This window comes from Spermophilus citellus (genome assembly GCF_964194105.1).
Source record: "Spermophilus citellus genome assembly, chromosome: 6".
Classification (NCBI taxonomy): Eukaryota; Metazoa; Chordata; class Mammalia; order Rodentia; family Sciuridae; genus Spermophilus; species Spermophilus citellus.
The window spans coordinates 103,657,648-103,665,225 of record NC_138187.1 but is presented as its reverse complement, the minus strand read 5'-3'; the positions used below and the strand labels follow the sequence as shown (position 1 = coordinate 103,665,225).

Here is a 7,578-nt window from a genome sequence, read left to right as displayed (position 1 = left end):
TCTCCAGCTGTTCAGTTGTATGACTGATGTTTTCATCTACTTTGGAAAGTTTCTCCTCTCACTCTAACTAGTAATTTTCCTCTCCTATTAATTTTCTTTGGAGTTTCATTACATTTTTTATATAGTTCAATCATGACATTAAATTTCTGCTGAAGATTCTGATTCTTTTAAATTGTGTATTTTTTACTGCAAAGATACTTGCTCTATCTTAAGATTTTGTAATATATTCTATAAGGTCTCCTTTACTTCATCTACTTCAGATAATAAAGTAAACATTTTATTTCTTTCTCCTTCTAAGGTTTTAAAAAGGGCATTTAATTGGCACCATAAACCTGTTCCTTCAAAGCTCCTTTTGGCTGATCATCTAAGTGAGCACCAATTTCTGATTCACCCTTCATATTTAATTCCAAGTTACCATCATCTATTAGATCTTCTCCAAGTACAGAAGCCCAATCTTTCATCTGCACCAAGTGTTCAGTCAGAGACTTACTGTTATTTTCTTTCTCTCTTAGAACTTGTTCTGCATATACTGTAGAGTCTTCCAATGTTATTTTCTGTTTATTAAGGTCATTCACTTTTTCTTTCCATACTTCAGCTTCTTGTAAAAGTTGTTTCTGACTGTATGAATTTGAGAATTTTCTTTCAAAACCTCTTTTATTGCTAACTTAAATCCTTCTGCATTTATTTGAAATATTCTCAAGATTATTTCAACTTTGGCTATTAGTAACTTAAGGGGTTTTGATTCATCTTCTAGGGACTTAATCCTTCTTGGTATATGTGCCATCAATTCATCCTGTTGAGAATGTTTAGTTTTCTCTTTTTTTAGCTACTTTTCTAGAAAGAGTATTTAATCCCCAAATTAGATTCAGACCTATTCAGCTTTTCATATATTGCCTCCAAATTTTCTACTTCTTTGGACTTCTCCAAAATGGCATCCTTTAAAGATGACTCTAAGCCTTCATACTCTTTTTGAAGAAGGCTAACTTTTTCAAGTAGTTGACATTTTTCTTCAATTAGTCCACCAGGTTTTAGAGCAAGCTTTTTCTCTCTTCTCACATAACACCTGCTTCTAACACATTAACAACATGTCCACAGAAACAAGAGAACAGGAAAAAATCCAATAGCTGCATATATCACCAACTCCCAAGGATATCCATAAGGATGAGGGCCTGGTTTCATATCTGCAGACAATGATACCAAAGCCCTGTGTACTTCTTTCAGGACAAGCCCCAAATACAGCTGAGAGGAAACCATTGACACCTCCATCATGCTAAGGCTGCTTTGCCTACTGCTACTGCAGCCACAGCCTGCCCAGCCATGCCCAAACAGGCTGTGGACATTCAGGTCTTTGGTCAGGAACTCAAACCTGTACCAGGCAATGGAGCATACCATTGTGAAGCAGCTGCAGAGTACCAGGGGTGGAGCTGTGGGCATGGGCATGGGAAGCCAGTCATAGGCTCCCAGAGGCCTAGCACACTCAAGTTCCTGTTAGGGAAGTTTGGCCCCTTCACTATGCTGTGAATCCTGAAGCAGTGCAGGTTCCAGTGTGTCCCAATTGAGCCTGAGAGGACTCCTCTCCTTGACACCCACCCTTGGTTTAGTTTCAGTCAGGCCAAGGCAGAACTTTTTATGTGCTTCCATTCAGTCATAATGTCAACCAGTTTGATGTAACTAAAATTCTACAGCTTTGTAAAATAATTTAAAGAGCTAGTACATCATATATTTGTACCATTTACCCTTTTATTGTAACAACTCATTTATTTCCCTCCCCTCCTGTCTTCTCCCTTTTTACTTCCTTCCTTCCATCTTTCTCCCTTCTCTCCCTTCCTTTTCATGCAGTGTTGGGAGTTAAACTCCAAGGCCTTCTCCATGCTAGGCAAGCTCTCTACCACTGAGCTACATCCGCAGCCTGTTGACACTTACTATAGAAGTAATCTGATTTATTTCTATAGAAAAACTCTCATGTTAGGATATTTCAAAAGTATTTTTTAGAAGAGTTGCTACCATGAGCACAAATCAGTTATGACAAGTTGCTTTTAAAAGTACAGCATATTTAATATTTGTAAAAAAAAAAAAAGGAACTTGAAACTTGAGTTGGTTTTCATGTCAGTTTTTCTAGACTATCACTTATTTAAGTTTGCAAAATCATTTCTTTAGATGTTCTTTTGACTTCTTATAGGATATAAAAACTTCTAAGTAACTGGATCATTATAAATATATACAAAAAGAAGGATAAGATGTGACTCTTTGAAATGGCTTTAGCTCCTGAAGGTGAATTATGTTGTTGTTAAGATAGAGTTCATTGCTTGATGTAAATAAAAGACATATAATATATTTTTGTTCCTAGTTATGCTTGAATTGTTGATGAGCCAAATCTAATGTTTCAAGGAATGCATTCACTAGTAGTCTTTGGTTTCCTAAATATCTCTAATGTTCAAAGGCATTATGCCACCATGTATGATTAGACCAATTCTATTTCTATGGCCAGAGTTTTATCAATGTAAACTAAAACACTTGTCTAGTTCCATAGGGTATGAATGTTTAGAAACTTTTTAACAAATGTAATTATATGAGGTCACAAATATGTTAATTAGTTTGTGGTGAATATTTCACAATATACATACATATATCAGAATCAAATTATCAGCTGGGCATAGTGTCAGACACCTGTAATCCTAGTAGCCACTTAGGAGGCTAAGGCAGGAATATTATAGGTTCAAGGCCAGCCTCAGCAGTTTAGTGAGACCCTGTCTCAAAAAAAAAAAAAAATGGGCCCTTCAAGGGACATTTCAGATCCATTAAACTGTGACACCATGTGCTATTCTCTGCCACCTCATGACCCAGAGGCCTCACCAGATGCCAGCACCATGCTCTTGAACTTCCAGAGCCATGAGCTAAATAAATTGTATTTTCCCTACAATTTACTCAGGGTGATATTCAATTATAGCAACACAAATCATACTGAGTTTCAGAGAGATTACTGGTCAAGGCACACAACTAAAAAGTAACACGTTTGGGACTCAAATCAATTGTCTTCAGTTCTAAACAAAATAGAAGCAGTTAGTCATCAAGTAAAACACACAAAAGCCAGGCTGAAATTTCCTTTTTACTTGCCAGAGCTGTTTCTGTTTGGTTGTAATAGTCACTAAATGAGAGTAGCTTGTTTGCATCTGCAGCATCTGTATCAAGGTATCTGCTTTCAGGTGAACTTCCTGAGCCTTTTCCTCATCTGAACACGCAAGTCAATAACACTTTTATAATAATAATAACAATAATATTCACTATAACAGAATTATTCCCATCATTAAAGGGACAAACAAAACACACAATAAATGCTGTTCAATTCCTTCCCATTCTCCTTTTTCCATTTCTTAGTAGAAAGAATAAAAAGTGAGGATTCTTAAAAATCATTTTTTTCTTTGAAGAATTAAAGGATTTTCAAATGGTACAGAAACTATGATAGCATATCAAATAGTAATAAGATACCAAACCATACCCAGCTAAAAAAGTGAAGTCTGGGGAAATTACCGTTGAGACTTTACATTCTGAGACATGGGCACCTGGCCTTCCACTTATTTAAATGTGAGAAAGGTTTGCACCATTCATGTCACCATACCCCAGATCACCAGAGATGATGATGATAGTTGCAGTACCCCATGTGTTTCCTGAAAATTTGCAGAGTTCAGGAACAGCAATACGTGCACTTTCCCTAAACTTATAATAGCATTTTCTTTTTTTTTTTTTAAATGAATAAATTTTTATTCTAATAAGTCCCAAATAGCACATGAAAATTTTTATTTGCTAAATCTGACAATCTTTTTTTTTAAATTTTATTGTTGGTTGTTCAAAACATTACATAGTTCTTAATATACCATATTTCACAGATTGATTCAAGTGGGTTATGAACTCCCATTTTTACCCCGTATACAGATTGCTGTGTCACATCAGTTACATTTCCATTGATTTACAAATTGCCTTCCTAGTGACTGATGTATTCTGCTGTCTATCCCATTCTCCACTGTCCCCTCACCCCTCCCTTCCCCTCCCCTCCCCTTCTCTCTCTCCATCTCCTCTACTATAAATCGTTTCTTCCACTTATATAATTTTCTCCTACTCCTCCTTTCCTCTTATATGTAATTGTGTATCCCTGAGGCTCACCTTCCAATTCCATGCAATTTCCCTTAACTCTCACTTTCCCTCCCGCCTATCATCCCTGTTTAATGTTATTCTTCTTCTCCAGCTCTTCGTCTCTACCCTGTCCTTGGTTACTCCCCTTATATCAAAGAAGACATTTGACATTTGTTTTTTAAGGATTGGCTAGCTTCACTTAGCATAATCTGCTCTAATGCCATCCATTTCCCTCCAAATTCTATGATTTTGTCATTTCTTATTGCAGAGTAATACTCCATTGTGTATAAATGCCACATTTTTTTAATCCATTCATCTATTGAAGGGCTTCTAGGTTGGTTCCACAATCTTGCTATCGTGAATTGTGCTGCTATGAACATTGATATAGCAGTGTCCCTGTAGCATGCTCTTGTTAGGTCTTTAGGGAATAGACCGAGAAGGGGAATAGCTGGGTCAAATGGTGGTTCCATTCCCAGCTTTCCAAGAAATCTCCATACTGCTTTCCAAATTGGCTGCACCATTTTGCAGTCCCACCAACAATGAACAAGTGTACCCATTTCCCCGCATCCTCGCCAGCACTTGTTGTTGTTGGACTTCTTAATGGCTGCCAATCTTACTGGAGTGAGATGGTATCTTAGGGTGGTTTTGATTTGCATTTCTATGACTGCTAGCGATGTTGAGCATTTTTTTCATGTACTTGTTGATTGATTGTATGTCCTCCTCTGAGAAGTGTCTGTTCAGGTCCTTGGCCCATTTGATGATTGGGTTATTTGTTATCTTATTATCTAATTTTTTGAGTTCTTTGTATACTCTGGATATTAGGGCTCTATCTGAAGTGTGTGGGGTAAAGATTTGTTCCCAGGATGTAGGCTCCCTGTTTATCTCTCTTATTGTTTCTTTTGTTGAGAGAAAACTTTTTAGTTTGAGTAAGTCCCATTTGTTGATTCTGGTTGTTAACTCTTGCGCTATGGGTGTCCTATTGAGGAATTTGGGGCCTGACCCCACAGTATGTAGATCATAGCCGACTTTTTCTTCTATCAGACGCCGTGTCTCTGATTTAATATCAAGCTCCTTGATCCATTTTGAGTTAAGTTTTGTGCATGGCGAGAGAAAGGGATTCAGTTTCATTTTGATGCAAATGGATTTCCAGTTTTCCCAGCACCATTTGTTGAAGATGCTATCCTTCCTCCATTGCATGCTTTTAGCCCCTTTATCAAATATAAGATAGTTGTAGTTTTGCGGATTGGTTACTGTGTCTTCTATTCTGTACCATTGGTCCACTCGCCTGTTTTGGTACCAGTACCATGCTGTTTTTGTTACTATTGCTCTGTAGTATAGTTTGAAGTCTGGTATCGCTATACCGCCTGATTCACACTTCCTGCTTAGCATTGTTTTTGCTATTCTGGGTCTTTTATTATTCCATATGAATTTCCTGATTGTTTTATCTATTTCTACAAGAAATGCCGTTGGGATTTTGATTGGGATAGCATTGAACTTATAGAGAACTTTTGGTAATATCGCCATTTTGATGATGTTAGTTCTGCCTATCCATGAGCAGGGTATATTTTTCCATCTTCTGAGGTCTTCTTCTATGTCTCTTTTTAGGGTTCTGTAGTTTTCATTGTATAGGTCTTTCACCTCTTTTGTTAGGTTGATTCCCAGGTATTTTATTTTTTTGGGAGATAATGTGAATGGAGTAGTTGTCCTCATTTCCGTTTCAGAGGATTTGTCGCTGATATACAGGAATGCCTTTGATTTATGCGTGTTGATTTTATATCCTGCCACTTTGCTGAATTCATTTATTAACTCTAATAGTTTCTTTGTAGACCCTTTTGGGTCTGTTAGGTATAGAATCATATGGTCTGCAAATAGTGATAATTTAAGTTCTTCTTTTCCTATTTTTATGCCTTTAATTTTTTTCGTCTGTCTATTTGCTCTGGCCAGTGTTTCGAGGACTATGTTGAACAGAAGTGGTGAGAGAGGGCATCCCTGTCTTGTACCAGATCTTAGAGGGAATGCCCTCAATTTTTCTCTATTCAGAATGATGCTGGCCTGTGGCTTATCATAGATTGCTTTAACAATGTTGAGGTATGATCCTGTTATCCCTAATTTTTCTAGAGTTTTGAACATAAAGGGATGCTGTACTTTGTCGAATGCCTTTTCTGCATCTATCGAGATGATCATATGGTTCTTATTTTTAAGTCTATTGATGTGGTGAATAACATTTATTGATTTCCGTATATTGAACCAGCCTTGCATCCCAGGGATGAATCCTACTTGATCATGGTGTATAATTTTTTTGATATGTTTTTGAATCCGATTTGCCAGAATTTTATTGAGGATTTTTGCATCTAGGTTCATTAGAGATATTGGTCTGTAGTTTTCTTTCTTTGAAGTGTCTTTGTCTGGTTTAGGAATCAGGGTGATGTTGGCCTCGTAGAATGTATTTAGAAGTTCTCCCTCTTTTTCTATTTCCTGAAATAACTTGAAAAGTATTGGTGTTAGTTCCTCTTTAAAGGTTTTGTAAAATTCTGCTGTATACCCATCCGGTCCTGGGCTTTTCTTAGTTGGTAGTCTTTTGATGGTTTCTTCTGTTTCCTCTATTGTTATTGGTCTGTTTAGGTTGTCTATATCTTCCTGACTCAATCTGGGCAGATCATATGACTTAAGAAATTTATCGATGCCTTCACTATCTTCTATTTTATTGGAGTATAAGGATTCAAAGTAATTTCTGATTATCTTCTGTATTTCTGAAGTGTCTGTTGTGATATTGCCTTTTTCATCCCGTATGCTAGTAATTTGGGTTCTCTCTCTTCTTCTCTTCGTTAGCATGGCTAAGGGTCTGTCAATTTTATTTATTTTTTCAAAGAACCAACTTTTGGTTTTGTCAATTTTTTCAATTGTTTCTTTTGTTTTAATTTCATTAATTTCAGCTCTGATTTTAATTATTTCTTGCCTTCTACTTCTTTTGCTGTTATTTTGCTCTTCTTTTTCTAGGATTTTGAGATGATATATGAGATCGTTTATTTGTTGTTTTTTTCTTTTTTTAAGGAATGCGCTCCAAGCAATAAATTTTCCTCTTAAAACTGCTTTCAATGTGTCCCATAGATTCTGATATGTTGTGTCAGTGTTTTCATTTATCTCTAAGAATTTTTTAATTTCCTCCTTGATGTCTTCTATGACCCATTGATCATTCAGTAACCTATTTTTCATTCTCCACGTGATGCATGATTTTTCCTTCCTTCTTTTATCGTTGATTTTCAGTTTCATTCCATTATGATCAGATAGGATGCATGGTATTATTTCTACTCCTTTATATTGTCTAACAGTTGTCCTGTGACATAATATATGATCTATTTTTGTGAAGGATCCATGTGCTGCTGAGAAAAAAGTGTAACTACTTGATGTTGGGTGGTATATTCTATATATGTCAATTAAGTCTAGGTTGTT

General features: G+C 36.3%; 1 pseudogene across 1 annotated transcript; it reads right to left on the bottom strand.

Moving 5' to 3' along the window:
• Window positions 1-314: 314 nt before the first annotated feature.
• LOC308651277 (cTAGE family member 9-like) lies at window positions 315-1,392 on the bottom strand (annotated as a pseudogene). Its single transcript has one exon. The product of its transcript is annotated as a cTAGE family member 9-like (transcript).
• Between the last annotated feature and the right edge of the window lie 6,186 nt (window positions 1,393-7,578).